The sequence below is a fragment of the Sus scrofa genome, chromosome 10, assembly GCF_000003025.6.
Source record: "Sus scrofa isolate TJ Tabasco breed Duroc chromosome 10, Sscrofa11.1, whole genome shotgun sequence".
NCBI lineage: Eukaryota > Metazoa > Chordata > Mammalia > Artiodactyla > Suidae > Sus > Sus scrofa.
This window is the reverse complement of record NC_010452.4, coordinates 36,366,708-36,386,707: the sequence shown is the minus strand read 5'-3', so window position 1 is coordinate 36,386,707 and position 20,000 is coordinate 36,366,708.

Here is a 20,000-nt window from a genome sequence, read left to right as displayed (position 1 = left end):
TTTTGAACTCAGTGTCTGTAAGAATGCAGAGGTCTGTTTCATTGTTTTTTTCTTCAGGGGAATTCTCCTGTTCTGGGAATAATTCCTGAGCCTCTTCACTTTGCTTATATTTTTCTTAATCCTCTGAGTTTAGGGAAAAAAACTACTGTAGTTTCAGAGGGCTATTTATATGGAGAGCACCCTGGATAGTTTTTGAGGGCTTATTTTTCTTTTTATTTTTTTTGGAGTGAGGGCTGCTTTTGTTTTGGATGCTTGCTGTCTCTTTCCTCAGTGTGTGCATACTCTTATCCCCTTGATAGGGTGTCTGCTGATTTATATGGGGATGGAGGCATTGAGCAGGGTCTGAACCCATTGCCTGGTTGTTGGGCTCTTTACTGGGGCAAGGGCCTGAGGGGAGGTGGCACAAGCTGATTTTGCTGGTTGCAGGGCCCTGGGAAGTGACAGTGACCCTGAGGTAGTTGTATTTGGTGCCCAGAGCCTTTTTCAGTGGCAAAAGCAGGGTGTGTGTGTTCCCAGCATAGTGAGGGCAACAACACATGATGCTTGGTTGCAGTGCTCTCCCCTGTGACAACCCTTGAAGTGACTGGGGCTGCTAGTGGTGCCTGTTCACAGATCCCTAGTGGTAGTGGGCCATGCCCACCTCTGGATTTGGAGATGGCTGCAGTAGTTTGCCCCTGCTGCCCATAGCCTGTGCAAGAGACAGCCCAATAGCCAAGAGACCATGTGTGTGCAGAGAAAAACATCCCTATGGCAGTCCTTCCCCTCATATTGCCCTACCCAACAATGGTACTTTGCTTTTCCTGTGGGCCCAAACCTCATCCTGCACTCTTTTATCTGTGGTACTCCACTTCCCAGCTTATGGGGCACCAGGCCCTAGCCCCTCAGTTTGTCACCACACAGACAACCTTAGTTCTCTCCCAAGAACTGATCTCCAGAGCCTGTGTCTCAGTGCCCAGCCCCTGCCTAGTCGTCTCAGGCTGTGGTGTCTCAGGATGGTGGTACCTTATGTGGCTCTTTCTTTGCTTTCCCCTCCTCATTCCAGGTGCTGCACTTTTCTACACAGCTTTGAGGCCCCTTCTCTCTCTTGGATAATCTTCTCATCAGTTAGGTGGTCTCTCAGGATGCAGATTCCTTTTCTCTGCTCCCTCTCAGGAGTGCTGGTTCCATCCTGTTTTTTTTTTTTTTTTTTTTTTTCCTCTCCTCTCTCTTTTTCTTTTTGTTCTATGGAGGGTTTCTTGCCCTTTGTGGAGGTTTAAGGTCTTCTTCCAGCATTCACTAGATATTATGTGTGCATCATCCTGCATGTATATTTTTTTTTATTTTGCTGTGTTTGTGGGAGAAGGTGAGCACTGTGTCTTACTCCTCTGCCAAATCAATCCTGCTTCCTCTGTTAACATTGGATTGTAACTAGAATTAGGGTTGCTGTATTGTATGGTAAGTTCTATTTTTAATTTCTGGAGAAACCTTGATTCTCTTTTCCATAATGGCTGTCCCAGTTGACATTTCCACCAACAGTTCAAAAAGGCTTTTCTCTACAAACTCGTCAATAACTTTCCTCTTATCTTTTTTGTGATAGCCATTCTAATAGGTATGAAGGGATGTTTCATTGTGGTTTGATGTGCATTTTCCTAATGATTAGTGATGTCGAGCACATTTTCATGTACCAGTTGGACAATTGTCTATTTAGTTCAACTGGACATTTATAATGGGACCTTTTGCATTTTTTTGTTATTAAGTTGTGTGTGTTCTTTATATTTTGGATATTAACACTTTATCAGATATATCACTCATAAATATTTTCTTGCATTCCATAGGTTGCCTGCCATTTTGTTGATAGTTTCTTTTGCTGTGTAGAACCTTTTGTTTACCATACGCTCATTTATTTACTTTTTGTTGTTGTTTGTGTTTTTGATGTCATCCAAAAAAATCATTGCTAAGACAAATTGGCAAAAAATATTTTCTCCAATATTTTCTCCAGGAAATATAAGAAATATAAGGTTTCAGTTCTTATGTTTGTTTTTCATTCATTTTGAATTGATTTTTGTGTATGGTATAAGAGCATCTAGTTTCATCCTTCTGCATGTGGTTATCCAGTTTTCCAATAATTATTGAAAAAAATTATCACTTCCCTGTTAAGTATTCTTGGAGCTCCCTTGTCAGCTATTAGTTGATAATATATGTGAGAATTTTAATTCTAGGCTATTTTGTTCCCTTGGTGTATCTGTATATTTTTATGCCAATACCATACTGAATTGACTATCATAGCTTTGTAGTATTGTTTGAAGAGAGAAAGTGTAATGCCTCCAACCTTGGTCTTCTTTCTCAGGATTGCTATGGGCATTTGGGGTCTTCTGTGTTTCCATACAAATTGTAGATTAAATTTTTATATTTCTGTGAAAAATGTCATTGGAATTTTGTAGAGAATTACAGGGAATCTATACATAGCTTTGAGTTAGAGATATTTTAACTGTATTAATTCTTCTCATCTGTTAACACATAATATCTTTCCAGTTGTTTGTGTCTTCAGTTGGTTTCATCAAAATCTTTGTGCATCATACAAATTTTTACCTCCTTGGTTAAATTTATTCCTAAATACTGTTTTTGATGCTGATGTGAATGTGGTATTTTTTAAATTTCTTTCTCAAATATTCTGTTGTTAATGCAAAGGAATATGATTGATTTGTTGATTTTCTATCCTGCAACTTAGTGAATTTATTCATTTATTTTAGCAAGTTTTTGGTGGAGTCTCTAGGATTTTCAACATGTAAGATCATCAAACAAAGACAATTTTACTCTTCCTTTCCTATTAGGCTGCTTTTTATTTCATTTTATTGCCTGATTGCTCTAAGACTTACAGTATTATGTTAAGTAAGTGTAGTGGGCACCCTTGTAATATTCCATGTCTTAAATGAAAAGCTTTTAACTTTGACTGTTCATTATGATGTTGGCTGTAGTTTTTCCCTATGTGGCCTTTATTGTGTGAGGTATGTTCCTTTTATCTCATTTTTATCAGAAAATTATCCTGTATTTTATTAAATGCATTTTGTCATCTTTTGATATTTTTCTGTTATTCTATTAATATGGTATATCACATTAGTTGATTTTATATTTTGAATCATTCTTACATTCCAAGGATATATCCCACTTGTTTATAATATACTTTTAATGTGCTGTTGAATTTGGCATCTAATAGTTTGTTGAGATTTTTTGTATCTGTGTATATCATGTATTATTGATATTGGTCTGTAGTTTTCTTGAGTTTTCTTTTTTAGCTTTATATTACAGTAACATTGGTCTAATAAAATGAGTTTGGAAGTTTTCCCAACTCTACAGTTTTTGGGAGGATTTTAAAAATGTGTAGCATTAATTCTTATTAAAGATTTTGTAGAATTCACTAGTGAAACCATCAGATCCTGAGCTTTTCTGTGTCAGGAAGTTTTTAATTACTGTTTTAATTCTGTATTGGTCTGGTCAGATGTTATATTATTTTATAGTTTGGTCTTAATAGATTTAATAGTTTGTATATTTCTAGGAATGTATCAATTTTCTAAGTTGTCCATTTTATTGGCCTATAGCTTATTTTAGCTTGTGTATTTTTGCAGTATCAATTATAATGTATTTTATTTCTAATTTTAAATGTTTGCCTCTTTTTTTCGTAGTCTATATAAAACTTTGTCAATTTTGTTTCTCTTTTCCAAAGTTATGTTGTTTAAGATCTTTATTTGTAATGTAATTTATCACTATAAACTCTTCCCTCAGAACTGTAAGCATTCCACAGGTTTTGATATGTTATGCTTTCATTTCAATTTCATATTTTTCATTTCCCTTTTGAGTCATTGGTTATTTAGAACTGTGTTGTTTAATTTTGGCCTATTTTTGAATTTTTCAGCTTTCTTCCTCTTAATGATTTCTAGTTTCATACCATCATTATTAGAAAAGATTTATGGTATTGTTTCAGTGTACTTAAATTTCACCTGTTTTGTGGTCTATCATATGATCTATCCTGGAGAACATTCTGTGTACACATGAAAGAATGTGTATTCTGCTGCTGTTGAATAAAATGCTCTGTATTTGTGTGTTAGGTCCGTTTAAACTGAAGTATGGTTCAAATCCACTTTTACTTGTTTATTTCCTGTCTGAATGCTTTATTCACTGTTGAAAGCAAGGTATTGATATTTCCTGCTATTATTTTACTTTCTGCTTTTCTTTTTATATCTTTTAGTATTTCTTGAATATATTTAGTTCATATGTGTCTGATTGTTGTGTCTTCTTGATAAATTAAATTCTTTATTACACGATGTCCTTCTTTGTCTCCTAGTACAATTTTTAGGCTTAAGGTCCATTTTTTCTGATGTATGTATAGCAACCTCTTTTTCTTTTTTGGTTTCTACTTTCACTACTTTCACAGTGTGTCTTTATTTTGGTCTTTTTGTCTTTTTAGGGCTGCACCTGTGGCATAAGGAGGTTCCCAGACTAGGGTTCGAATTGGAGCTGTAGCTGCTGGCCTACACCATAGCAACATGGGATCTTAGCTGTGTCTGTGACCTACACCACATCTCATGGCAACACCAGATCCTTAACCCACTGAGCAAGGCCAGGGATCAAACCTGCATCCTCAGGGATGGGTTCACTAAGTGCTGAGCCATGCAGGAACTCCTCACAATGTAACTTTATTCTATCTCTTCACTCTAAGCCAACATGTATTCTTAAAACTTAAGTGAATCTGTTTCAGACAGCATATAGTTGGTTTGTGTTTTATCTATCTAGCCATTCTCTACCTTTTCATTAGAAAATTTAATCTGTTTACATTTAGAGTGATTATTAATAGGTAAGATTTAGTACTGCCATCTTATTATTTGTCTGCTGGCTGTTTTGTAGTTCCCTTGTTCCTTTCATTCTCTCTTGATGCCTTCCTTTCTCAATTGATGACTCAGTGTAGTGGTATTCTTTGATTCCCTTCTCTTTATCTTGTGTGAGTCTATTCTTTTACTCCCCTGTCCTTTATACTTTTGGTGTCAAAATTTATGTATTTTACTATTGCATATTTCTTAATGAATTGCTGTAGCTAAAACTATATTAATATTTTTGTTCTTCATCGTTTATACTAAAGTAGTTAACACAATCCTATTAGTAGTGAATTCTGAATCTGACTATATATTTACCTTTCCCAATGTGTTTTACATTTTCATATGTTTTCATTTTACTAATTAGCTTCTATTCATTTCAATTTGAGGAACTCCTTTCAGCATCTCTTAATAAGGTAGATTTAGTGGTGGTGAACTCCCTCAGCTTTTACTTTTTTTTTTTTTTTGCCTTTTTGTCTTTTTAGGGCCACACCCATGGCGTATGGAGATTCCCAGGTTGAATCAGAGCTGTAGCTGCCAGCCTACACCACAGCCACAGCAACACAGATCTGAGCCATGTCTGCAACCTACCCCACAGCTCATGGTAATTGCCATTTCTTAACCCACTGAGTGAGACCAGGGATCAAACTCACATCTCATGGATGCTAGTTGGATTTGTTAACTGCTGAGCCACAATGGGAACTGCTCAGCTTTTATTTTTTTTTACCTTCATTAATGATGAACGATTGTTCTGGGTAAAGTATTACTGATTTTGTAGGAAGATAGAGGCTGGGTTTTCCCATGTCACCATGTTGTGGAAATGACATGATATTGATGATCAATAAATAATTGTTGAATAATGAATATTAATATTTATACATGTATCAATTTGCAGATTTTACTCCAGATTCAAATTGTAATTCTTAGAAATTTGAAGCAGTGTGGATACACCTAAATCTGTAATATCAAGAAATATGTTTTGGGTAGCTTGGCCTTTACCCAAACCAAGTGCCAGCAGATCCTTTGTGTGGTAACCTTTCATTTATAATAACCTCACATTTGTTCTCTGAGGTCAGAATTAGCCAAATCAGGTGAAATCTAGTAAAGACAAATTAAAATTATTGAAAACTATACAAAATAATGAAAAACTTAAAAAACTAAAAATCTAAATAGAAATATTTTACATCAATATAAAGAATATTATAGGAACCCAGCTATGTAGACTTTCTATCCAATGCAATGCTGTAATTATAAAATAAGACTTTCTAAATAAGAGTAACAAAAACATAGTATTTTAAGACAAAATTACTTTGGAAGAATAATGTCTAGATATATCATGCATATTAACCAAAAATAGGAGTAGTGAGTCAGACTTACTTTTAGTTTGCATCTTTACAAGGAAAGCAGAGAATAATGTTGAGGCAGTTATCTAGATAATTTTAAAAAGAAAAAGAAAATTCTTCCAAATATAGGAATGTGGGTTTGGCTGCTTTATATTAGAACTTCGTTTATTTTTTATCAGAGCCTGGGTATTCTAGATGAACTAGAGAGATATTCTCTCTTCTCACACTCATTTATTATAGACATCAACTTAAATGCTAATACTATATTGAAGTCTGGTTTCAGGGTAGTTAAAGAATAATGTAATGTATGAATGAGTTCTATAACTGCATTCTAATGTATTTATTCCTCCAATAATGCAACAAAATGTTTATTAAATGACCATTAAATATAAGAGGCTTAGCAACATGATTTATTATGCTGAAATAAAAACAACTTTATTGGCTAAATGCTTAATGCTGAAATTGTATGTTATAGTTATCTTGGTGGGAATAACTTGAAATTTCCTTGTGGAAACCAAAGAAATTTAAGTCAAAAATATATAAAGATATAGGAAGAGGAGAGATTGAGAGACCATGGAAATCTAGAAATGTAAAAACTGATAGAGGGAAAATTCAGCAAGGCTAGACTGGTTCCTTGCAGTAGATTTTGGAAACTCAATAGTTGTTTGTACTATTGAAATACTCAGAAAGTTATAAGTTGTATCACTATTATATTCTTCCTAAATATTCATATGACTTAGAAAATCATTTAAATGTTCTGAAACTTAGTTTTCTTAAAATTGATAAGTGGATATTGGTAATTATCTGATTGTCATATAGAATTAACAAAAATTAAAATAAGACTTTTTTTTTACCAAGTATGTGGTACATATTAGGCACTTACTAAAGGTTCATTGACCTTTACTCTTGTAACAGTTGTGTGATGAAAAAATACCTGTGACATATTTGAATTCATGAGCTGCTGGTGTCTTTTGATATGACTCATTTGAATGTTCAGCTCAGTAATCACCCTTTTTTGGAGAAATTTTTGTTTTTAATGTCTAATTTTAGTAATAAAAGACACAGTTTTAAAATTGAGAGCTAGAAAAAAAACACCCAGTTGTGTAGCCCTAATATTTTACCAGCTGAGGAAAAATGTTTAAGTAACTTGACCAATATCACTAAGCTAGTTAGTGTTAGAAGCATAATTTAAACCCAGCCCTTCTGATTACAAATTCATATCCTTTATACTTTATGATGTCATCATTCTTATTGGTGAATCCACTGTCTAAAGGCATCTGGGTGGTTCCATTCTAACCGCTACATGTATCAGGAACACTTATTGCCATTGTGTCAGAACAAGCTGAGTCAGTGCACTACTCATGCTGACTATTTTTAAATTAAACTTAACTAAAGAAAAATAAATGTAATACCATTTCTTGATGGTCACATGAAGAAAGAAATTTATGAGAGATAATATGAAATTTTAATTCTCATGTAAAACTTTGTCATTAGTGTCATTAGTGTTCTGTCTTTTGACTGTATCTTTCAAGATAAGGAAACTAAGTTTTATACATATATATATAATCAGTATATAAAATGTAATTTGTGACTCTATATCATTAAAAGCATTCATTGTTTTTTATCTGTTTATATGGAAGACATCTTTTATATTGAGATCAGAAGGATTCTTCCAACTTTAAGAAAAACTTGACCAGAGATAAGGGACTGAGGTCACCTTAAGCCAAGCAGTCTCATTTTCAAAATAGTTCTTACTTTTTTTTTAATTTTTTTTTTTTTTTGGTCTTTTTTGGCATTTCTTGGACTGCTCCCGCAGTATATGGAGGTTCCCAGGCTAGGGGTCTAATCAGAGCTGTAGCCGCCAGCCTATACCAGAGCCACAGCAACGTGGGATTGGAGCTGTGTCTGCGACCTACACCACAGCTCACAGCAACGCCAGATCCTTAACCCACTGAGAAAGGCCAGGGATTGAACCCACAAACTCATGGTTCCTAGTCAGATTCGTTAACCACTGAGCCATGACGGGAACTCCAGTTCTTACTTTTTAACATTAAGAAAAAACAAGTGTTGGGAGTTCCCATTGTAGTTATGAGCCTGACTAGTATACATGAGGATGTGGGTTCAATCACTGGCTTTGCTCAATGGGTTAAGGATCCAGCATTGCCACAAATGATGGTATAGATGGCAGATGCAGCTCAGATCCTGTTGCTGTGACTGTGGCTATGGCATCGGTTGGCAGATACAGTTCCACTGTGATGCCTAACCTGGGAAATTCCATGTGCTGCAGGTTTGGCCCCCAAAGCAAGCAAGAAAGCATGCAAGAAAGAAAAGTAAGTATCTATATTGGATGGAATGTAATTAATCTCAGATTAAATGAGACATTTTTAAACATCCATATTGTACTTAAAATACATGCAGAGACAGCTTCTTTTTCAATCCCTTACACTTTCCTCAAAGGTTCCAGATCTCATTGTTGACTCTGCTTTTCAGCCACCTGATCAAATAAGTTTTACAATATTCTCTAACCTTGGATTACAGTAAAGATAGTAAGAACATATTGATTCCTCTTCATAACTTTACATCTCTTTTTCCCTTTTAGTGGAAAGGATAGAGAGAGAGATTATTCGATCTCTTCTTCCATGTAAATAAGTAACTGTTAGAGAAAAACGAACCAATAAAATACCTACCAAACAATAAAAAACACTGAACATTAATCTGAATATGTACATTAAATAAAGCAATTATATGACCTTTTATTTAGTTTCATTTCAGGCCTTGGAAACGTGAATTTAAGGGTCTGCAGCTATTTATCTCATTATCTGTATGTGTCTGTATGACCTATGTACCTGTCCCTTAAAATTTCTCATGTAGCTTGTTCATGGGAAGATTTTCTTTACGTCTGACATGTCTGTTGGTATTTAGGCTGCAGCCTCTTTTTGAACATCCATGTGTTTGCCACTCATCCCTTATTTGATGTCTTAACAGTAAAGAGAAAGGATCCCTCCCTGCATTTTCAGTAAAATACCTCAGGCATACTTACCATTTGGTTCCTTTCTATTAGCAATCCCAGTAAGCTCAGATTTCATCTTTGCTATCACACATCATGTTCTGATACCTCCTTAGTCTTTACTCTGTTATTTTAGTGCTGAGATTCTGTTTTGTGCCTTTGGATTACTCACTCATTTAGACCCTGAAAATCTATACCTAGATTTTAATTAAGCTCCTGTTTACAGCTTATCTTGGACTGTTGCCTTTTCTCTGGGCCTAAGTTTAGTTGGACTTAGTTTATTTTTCACTGTGTGTGCACATGCTTGGAATGAACAACAGACTAGAATAAATGTAGAAAGACTTGCTATTGACTCTTATAGCAACAAAAACTTTTTTCTCTTCTTGTGATTGAGAATCTAGCAATGTTCACATTTTCTTTTTCTTTGTTTCTCTGAACAAAATGGACACAAAAGCAGCTCAGTTTTGATTTCTAGAATCAAAGATTTATGTTAATAGTAGATATTCTATTTTTTCCTTATTTTTCTCAAAGCAGAAGAGCTAGGTCAGAATGATATGAGGGGTACTTTCCCTGACCCATCTTTAGGACTCTTGCCCAACTGTAACTGTAGTCATTTTTATCTTCTAGGTTACTTAAAGTAGACTCCATAACAGCTATAATGTGAATGTCACAACTACTTAAAAATTATGAGGTCTGGCACCAATATGCTATTACTTTTATGTCTAGTGATCCTGGCTAATTGACTAGGATGGAGCTTCTTTCTTTGGTTTAATCATGTATCATTTATCAAGCATTATATAATATTAAGAAACTGTGTGCATTAAATGTAAAACATTTTTTGCATATGCCCTCGAGGAAGTTTTCTTATTGTGCATTTGATACTCACATATGAAAAATTAAATAACAGAATAAAGCAATTGTATGCCGTATGTCACAAAGCATTATGTGAGTAAGCCTCCAATTAAGACAAAATGCTGGTTAGGCTTCTTAATTGGTACAAAAGTATATCAACTTCTCAATGTGTTCATTATCTTGACTTTACTGCTTGTGAGTCCAAGTATAAGCACTCCAGGCCTTGTCATAGAATGCATCTGATGGTTCTCAGAGGACACATTTAGTTTAGATTCATTCTATTTATGGGAAATTTTTGAAATATATGGTTCACCCATTTTGGGAAGCTTCTATGATCTGGACTTTTTTAAGGCAGTTCACCACAATAACTCATACTTGGCCAGCTTATAGAACTATGTTTCTTAATTTTTAGTTTAATATAAAAATACAGTTTTTATTCAAGGGCATTAAAAGGAGGAGCCACAAAAAAACCCATTACTGTTTCACTCAAAGAATGTTTGTTATTCAGGAAACTGTTCATGATATCCTTCAGTTTCTCCTTTATTGAAGGCCCCAAAGGAATATTGTTTTAGAGGTTGATCTCACAAGTAACTTTATGCTGACTGAAAATTATTAGTCATTATTATAATAATATGGCTAACCCTGTATTTATTGCTGTCAACACATTACTTCAATTGTAATCTGAAAAGGAGTATAGTAAAATGATAAGGAAAGGTATAAGAAATTAAGGGATGAAGAAAGGAAGAAAGATAGACATGGAAAGTAGATATAATTGGCTTCACCTTTTGGATCCTGATATTCCCTTCTGACATCAGTCCACACCCATTTTGGAAATAGTCTTACTCTAGTGTATTGTTCCTTTGGAAATAATTTACTTCACTTGCTTTCTTTTACTAATTTACATGTAAAATGACTATAAACATCTATTGGGAAGGTGTGTAAATCCAAATAAATTTCTACATAATGAAAATTGGTACAGAAATACATCTAAAGTTGAGAATACAGGTGAATAATTTTTAATGGATTCTCAGAATAATTAATATGGCAAATGGTGAATAATCACTGGATTGGAGAAATATACAAAACTGCTGTAGTCTTTTCTTTCCCAGCAGCATTAAAGTTACTTAAATAGTACTCCTATACACTAACAACAAAACATATAAAAAGGAAATAAATAAAACATTCTTATTTACAAGAGCATGAAGAACAATAGAATACTTAGGAATAAATCTAATCAAGATGGTGAAAGATCTCTAGATTGAAAATTAAAAGATACTAATGAAATAAATTGAAAATGATACAAATAAATGAAAAGATAGCCTATGTTCATGGATCAGAAGAATGAATATTGTCAGTATGTCTATAGTAGCTGTATATAGATTCAATAGAACCACTGTCAAGATTCCAAAGACAATTTTTAAAGAAGTAGAAAAAAAACAGATTTAAAATTTTTATGTAGCCACAGAAGCATTCGGAAAGACTTGAATAGCCACTGGAGCTATTACACTTTCTGAATTCAAACTGTATTACAAATCTATACTAATCAAAACAGTATATACTAGTAAATAAATAGACACATAGACCAATGAAACAGAATTGAGAGCCCAGAAATAAACTTATGTATACATATCAACTAATATTTGACAAGGGAGCCAAGAATACTCAATAGAGAAAATACAGCCCCTTCAGTAAATGGCACTGGGAAAGTTGAATATTCATATGCAAAAGAATGACTGTAGACCCCTTTAATGTATTGAAGACCTGAAACCATAAAACTAGAAATTAACATAGGGAAAAAGTCATCTTGATATTGGTCTCAACAGCATTTGCCTTGATTGATAGTAAAAGCACAAACAACAAAAGCAAAAAATACATAAGTGATACTAAATCAAATAAATGGGTTCTATACAGAAAAAATGAACAACCTACAAAATGAAAAGACCATCTATGAAATTGGAGAAAGTATTTGCCAATTATTCATCTGATAGAAGTTAATGTCAAAAATATCAGGAACTCCTTAGCAAAAGTAAAACAAGCAAAAACCCTTAACAGCCTATTAAAAAAAAATGGGCAGCAGGACTGAATAAGTTTTATAAGGAAGATATACAAATGGCCAATAGGATTTTCTATACAAAAGATCATACCATATGCAAATAAGGACAATTTTACTTCTTGCATTCCTATTTGGATTTTTATATCTTTTTTCTTTCCTGAGTGCTCTGGCTAGGTTTTTCAGTACTATGCTGACTAGGATTTGTGTGAGTGGATAGTCTTGTCTTTATCTTAGAAAAAAAAATCCTTCAGCCTTTCACCATTAAGGATGAGGTGGCTATAATTCTGTCATAGATGACCTTTATTTTATTGAGGTTATTTTGTTGTATGTATCTTCTATACCCATGCATTAGGTATTTTTTTATCATGAAATGATGAACTCTGTCAAGTGTGTTTTTTGTTTTGTTTTGTTTTTTGTTTTTTTTTGCATCTCTTGAGATGATCATATGACTTTTTCACTGTGTTAGTGTGGTGGATCACATCTATTGATTTGTGTGTTGAACCAACCTTGAATTCCAGTGACAAATCCAGCTTGATCATGGGTAATGATATTTTTAGTTTGGTGTTGAACTTGGTTTGGTAGCATTTTGTTGAAAATTTTGCATCCATATTTATTTATCGAGAATATTGATCTGTAATTTTCTTGTAGTATTTTCCTGATATTGGTATCAGGGTAATGCTGGCCTTATAAAATGAATTTAGGAGTATTCCTGCTACAATTTTTTGGAAGAATTTAAGAGTAATCAACATTCTTTATAAATTTTGGTAAAATTAGGCACTTAGATGATCTGGTTCTAGCTTTTCTATTTTAGGAAGTTTTTGACTAATATGCTTACTCAATATTTTTCTTTCAGGGTCTCTATTTCTTCATAATTCAGTCTTGGTGGTTTTTATGTTTGTGGGAATTTATCCACATCCTTTAGGTTATCTAGTGTATATGTGATTGTTCATTATATCTTTATAATACTTTGTATTTCTGTGGTCTCAATTATAATGTATCCAGTTTCATTTCTGATTTGATTTATGTAGGTCCTCTTCATTTCTTTACGTTAGTCAGAAAATGTCCATGTCCATTTTGTTGATCTTTTTTAAAAAGGCAGCTGTCAGTTTCATTAAATCTTTGCTATCTGTTGCTCTGATCTTTTATTTCTCCTCTGATCTTTGCTGTTTCCTTTCTTTTGCTAACTTTGGGCTGAGTTTTTTCTTCTTTTTCTAGTTTCTTAAGGCATATAGTGAGACTTTCATTTGAGAAATTTTTTCTTTGATAATGTATATGTTTATTGCTATATATTCTCTTCAGACTTGCAGCATCCCATAGGTTTTGATATGTTGTGTGTCTATTTGTTAACTTTTTAAAAATCATTTATATAGATATATTTTTTTCTAGTGTTCAGCATGGTGACACAGTTATACTTACATGTATACATACTTTTTTTCTCACATTACATGTTCCATCATAAGCGACTAGACAGAGTTCCCTGTGCTACAGACAACATTCTTCCTCTATTTACCCCAAGCTCCCAGTCCCTCCCACTCCTTCCCCTTCCCCCTTGGCAACCACAAGTCTATTCTCCAAGTCCATGATTTTAATTTCTGTGGAAAGGTTGCTTGGTGCCATATATTATATTCCAGATATAAGTGATATCATATGGTATGTGTCTTTCTCTTTCTAACTTAGTTCACCATCCACGTTGCTGCAAATGGCATTATGGTGTTCTTTTTTATGGCTGAGTAGTATCCCATTGTGTATATATACCACTTCTTCCTAATCCAGTCATCTATCAGTGGACATTTGGGATGATTCCATGTCTTGGCTATTGTGAATAGTGCTGCAATGAACATGCGGGTGCATATGTCTTTTTTTAAAGGAGAGTTTTGTCTGGATATATGCCCAAGAGCAGGATTGCGGGGTCATATGGTAGTTCTGTGTATAGTTTTATAAGATACCTCCATACTGTTCTCCATAGTGGATGTACCAGCTTACATTCCCATCAACAGTACAGGAGGGTTCCCTTTTCTCCACACCCCTTCCAGCATTTGTTATTTGTGGACTTATTAATAATAGCCATTCTGACTGGTGTGAGGTGGTAACTCCTGGTAGTTTTGGTATGCATTTCTATAACAATCAGTAATGTTGGGCATTGTTTCATGTGCTTGTTGGCCATCTGTATATGTCCCTGGAGAAATGTCTATTCAGGTCTTTTGCCCATTTTTCAATTGGGTTGTTGGCTTTTTTGCTGTTGAGTTGTATAAGTTGTTTGTATATTCTAGAGCTTAAGCCCTTGTCAGTTGCACCCTTTGAAACTATTTTCTCCCATTCTGTAAGTTGTCTTTTTTTTCTTTTGGGTTTCCTTTGCTGTGCAAAAGCTTTTCAGTTTGATTCAGTCCCATTGGTTTATTTTTATTTCTATTGCTTTGGGAGACTGACCTGAGAAAACATTCATAAGGTTGATGTCAGAGAATGTTTTGCCTATGTTCTTTTCCAGGAGTTGGATGGTGTCGTCTTACATATAAGTCTTTCAGCCATTTTGAGTTTATTTTTGTGCATGGTGTGAGGGTGTGTTCTAATTTCATTGATTTGCATGCAGATGTCCAGGTTTCCCAGCAATACTTGCTGAAAAGACTGTCTTTTTCCCATTTTATGTTCTTGCCGCCCTTGTCAAAGATTAATTGACCATAGGTGTCAGGGTTTATTTCCGGGTTCTCTTTTCTTTTCCATTGGTCTGTCTGTCTGTGGCACCACTGTCTTGAGTGTGGCTTTGTAATATTGCCTGAAGTCTGGGAGAGTTATGCCTCTGACTTGGTTTTTGTTCTTTGGCAATTCTGGATCTTTTGTGGTTCCATATACTCTTTTGTGTTGTTTCTTGTAGTTCTGTGAAAAATGTCCTGGGTAATTTGATAGGGATCTCATTGAATTTGTAAATTGATTTGGGTAGTATGGCCATTTTTATGATATTAATTTTTCCAACCCAGGGGCATGGAATATCTTTCCATTTCTTTACATCATCTTTGATTTCCTTAATTAAGGTTTTATAGTTTTTGGCATATGAGTAATTTACCTCATGGTCAGGTATATTCCCAGGTATTTGATTTTTTGGGGTGAAATTTTAAAAGGTATTGTTTTTCTGTATTCCTTTTCTAAAATTTCATTTTTAGTATACAGAAATGTGACTGATTTCTGAATGTTATTCTTATATCCTGCTACTTTGCTGAATTTATCAGTTCAAGTAGTTTTTGGGTTGAGTCTTTGGGGGTTTTCTATATATATAGTATCATGTCATCTGCATACAGTGACCCTTTTACCTCTTCTCTTCCACTTCGGATGCCTTTTATTTCTTTTGTTCTCTGATCACTGTGGCTAGGACTTTCAATAATATGTTGAATAACAGTGGTGAGAATGGGCATCTTTGTCTTGTTCCAGATTTTAGTGGGAAGACTTTCAGCTTTTCTCCATTGAGTGTTCTATTTGCTATGGGTTCATCATAAATGGCTCTGATTATGTTAAGGTATGTTCCCTATATACCCATTTTGGTAAGAGTTTTTATCATGAATGGATGTTGGACTTTATCAAATGCTTTTTCTGCATCTGTTGAGATGATCATGTGGTTTTTGACTTTTCTTTTGTTAAAGTGGTGTATGACATTGATTGATTTATGATTTTGTACCATCCTTGTAAATATGGGATGAATCCCACCTGGTCATGCTGCATCATATTTTTGATATATTTTTGGATTCTGTTGGCTAAGATTTTGTTGAGAATCTTTGCATCTAAATTCATCAATGATATTGATCTATAGTTTTCTTTTTTGGTGGTGTGTCTGTCTGGTTTGGGAATTTTGGTGATGGTGGCATCATAGAATGTCTTTGGGAGTATTCCTTCTTCAACCTTTTGAAAAAGTTTAAGGAGGATGGGCACCCGTTCCTCTTTGTATCTTTGGTAAAATTCTCCTTTGAAGCCATCTCATCCTGGACTTCGGTTTGTAAGGAGTGTTTTTATGACAGTCAATTTCATTTCTAGTGATAGGTCTGTTCAGTTGATCTATTTCCTCTTCATTTCTTCTTTGGCCCATTGGTTTTTTCAGTAGGATGTTGTTTATTCTCTACATGTTTGTGAATTTTCTAAATTCCCCACTGATATTGATATCTAATGTCATACTATTGTCATCAAAAAGATACTTCATACAATTTTACCTTCTTAAATTAGTGAAGACTTATTTTGTGACCTATCTTGAAGAATGTTTCTTGTGCACTTGAGAAGAGTGTGCATTCTACTGCTTTTGGGTTGAGTTTCTATATATGTCTGTTAAGTCCACCCAGTATAATGCATAATTTAAGTCAAACATTTCCCTATTAATGTTCTGTCTGCTTGATTTTGAAAGTGCACTATCAAAGCTCCCTACTATTACTGCATTGTTGCCTCCCTTTAGATCTGTTAGTATCTGCCTAATACCTGCAGGTGCCCAGAGAGTGGGTATCTTTGTAGATGAGTTTTGCTGAGGAAACCTTTCATTGGTGGATGGGGAGCACAAATGGATTGTGCTATGACCACGGCTTAAGTGGTTCAGGATGCTGCATATGGGGCACATTGTGGCATTGGTTGTGTGGTGGTGTGATGGTTCTTCAGCTCAGACCACTGTGGTTCACAGCACTGACAAATGTATGCTTCTTGGTGAGAACTATAAGGGGATCACAGAGCCTGTAAGTACTATTGGGCTCCTAAGTGGCACCTCCATGGCCAGTGAGTAGGAATTGGGCAGGCAGTAGTGGTGGCTGGAGCCAGTGGTAGATATACACTTGGCTGTGAGGGCCCGTTGAAGGTGCCTATGCAGTAGCAGTGGTCACATGCTGTCACACTCATATGGATGGGGGCAAGAATATGGATGGGGGCAAGAGCAGGTAGCAAGAATAAGGATCTACTATGGGCTCATTTGCATCTGCAGAAGACCAGAGTATTAGTGTGTTTTCCTTTTGCTTTATACTCTACCCTTAGATAGTCATACTGTCATGGAGACATGCAAGTTCACAGGTTGATAGTCACAGTACAGGCAGCATATTGCTGGCTAGTGAAAGAAGGCAAGGTCTAACCCAGACCTGAAAGCACCTGTGAGTGTCCAGGATGTCAGTGCACTCTTCTGTGGCCACATACTCTTTCCCCATTTGCACTGTAATGAGGGCCAGTGATGGAATTAGGCTGGGGGCATCCCAAGCAAAGCTGGAGGGGCTATCTATAAGTGTACATGGTACTGGCAGGCAGTGATAGAAAGTAAGGATTGATCCCTACTCACAAGTATCTATGGGTTCCCTGGCTCTCTGTGTTCACCTAGGGCTGCATAATAGCTTCTAATAATGCTATGCTGCAATGGAGGCCAGTGATGGATATAAGGCTGATGGCACAAAGATGCACAGCTGGATGGCTGAGCCTGAGCACAGGCACACTGTCAACCAATAGTGCCTAAGCTAGTTTTCTACACTTGTGAAGCTGAGGAACCTGTGCTGGAAAGGAACTCAAGCAGCCAACATCTTACACATCTGCAGAGAGCTTAGATGACTACTGATGTGGAGTCTGGGATCCAACAGGGCGTGGGGGCAGAGTGCACAGCAAGGATCTGAAGTGCATGTTAATTAACATAAATACCTGTGGGGTAGATGGTGAGATCCATGTAACCCAAATCAGTGCCAGAAGTTGCTGAACTTGTTTGTAGAGTAGGTTTGTGGGAATTGCAATCACTCTTATTAAGTTTGCTGATAATAGCTTCTGCTTTTCTTCCTTGTTCCTAGCTAGCTATCTTTGCCACCTAGATAGCTATCAAAGCTGTAACTTCACATGGTACTAGGAGAGGCTAGAAAGCTAGTTGCTCACCTGGCTTTTCCTTTTCTGGTTAGAGGAACTCTTACTATCTGGAAAGGCCCTTCTTTGTGCTGAACAATGCTGACTTAGGGGATGGGAGAGTTGTCTTCTCTTTTTGTGTAACTGTTTTCAATTTTTTCATTCCACAGTATTGCTCAAACTACATAGGTGGAATTCTGAGGTCTCATGAGCTCTTTTAACTCATGGATAGCTGTATGGATAGCTGTTTAATTGATTTTTATCATAGGATAGGGAAACTGATTGATATCTCCTATATTAACAGTTTTTCCCTAGAATCTGGAAAAAGCTTCTGCACAATAGAATCAACAATAATAAAAATGAAAAGACAGCCAATAGAATAGGAGATAATATTTTCAAACCATATATCTGATAGGTGATTGATATACAAAATATATACGGAACTCATACAATGCATGGCAAAAAAAGCAAATAATAACAATTTAAAAAATGGGCAAAGACCTTGAAATAAGGCATTTTTTTCCAGTGAAGATATTGAAATGGCCAACAAATATGTGAAAAAGTGCTCAACATCACTAATTATTAGGGAGTCACAAATCAAAATCACAATGAGATGTTACCTCACACCTTTCAGAATAGCTATCACCAAAAAGGAAATAGATAGCAAGTATAATTAGTAAGGATGTGTAGAAAAGGAAATTCATGTACAGCCCCTATGGAGAACAATATGGAATTTAAGAAATTTAAAAAAAATAGAATTACACTATGATCCAGCAATCCTACTTCTGAATCTAAATAGAAGTCAGAATCTCATATAAGTATCTGTATAACATTTATTGCAGCATCACTTTAAATAGACCTGTGACAAGACTGGGAAATGCCCTGAGTGTTCATAGATGGATGAATGAAGAAACTGTGGTATACAAATAGGACAGAGTACTATTCAGCCCTATAGAAGAAGGAAATCCTGCCATTTGTGAGAACACAGATGGGAATTTGATGGCATTATGCTAAGTGTAATGAATCAGAGAAAGACACATGTTACATGATCTCATTTAGATGAGGACTCTAAAAAATAACACTCATTTTGGTTGGCAGCTGTGGGAATTGGGTGGTGCATGAGAGAGTTAAGTAAAGGTGTCCAAAATGTATCAACTTCTAAGATAAATAAATTCTGGGGATGTAATGCACAGCATGATGATGATATTTAATATTATTTACCTAAAACTTGTTAAGTAATTTTAAAAGTTCTCATCATAAGGAATCAAAAAAAGGAGCTGTGTGAGGCAATGGATGTTAATTCCACTGTGGTAATTGTTTTGCTATATATATATCAAATCATTATGCTGTATACTTATAACTTATGCAATGTTATATCTCAAATATATTCTGTTAAAACTGGGGAAAAAGCATCACAAATGAGAACAATTATAGTTTTCTTAGTAATTAATAATGTTTCATTATCTTTTTAGAGTTTATACAGCTCTAAGGAAAGGAAAGAGATCAAATTCTTATTGATTGTCTAAATGGTGGTCAAGTCCTGTGTACAAACATTTTTGGTTAAAATTTCATGAGGTAGATAGTATTTTTTTAAATTTTACAGATATGAAAACTATGTTGAATGCATTTTTCTCAAGGTTATACAATAATCAAATGCAACAAGTTAATGTGATTAAACACGTATAGTCTTTCCTACTTTTGTCCCCCTCCCTTTAACTGAACATTTTTGGTGTTCCACCTCTTCGTAGACTTTCTTTAAAAAAAAAATTATCCTTTCCAATCAGGCATTGATTCCTTCATGCTTTCAAGAAGGAACCTTTTCATATCCACTATGTTTTATACCCTATGCTTCTTTCAGCTAGTTGCTTGGAATATAAAATGAACAAGCTTGTTTCATCATGGAGATATTAGTCACAGCAGTTAGCCTAATTCTGACTTGAGTGATTCCATTTTCACATGCTTAAACTTTTCTTCTCAAAAAGGGAAGTGATTAAACATGACAATTTCATTTTCACTTTCTGCAGCTAAGCTGCTGTTGTGCACCCTCTTAGAGGTGTATCTACTTCAGAGAAGAT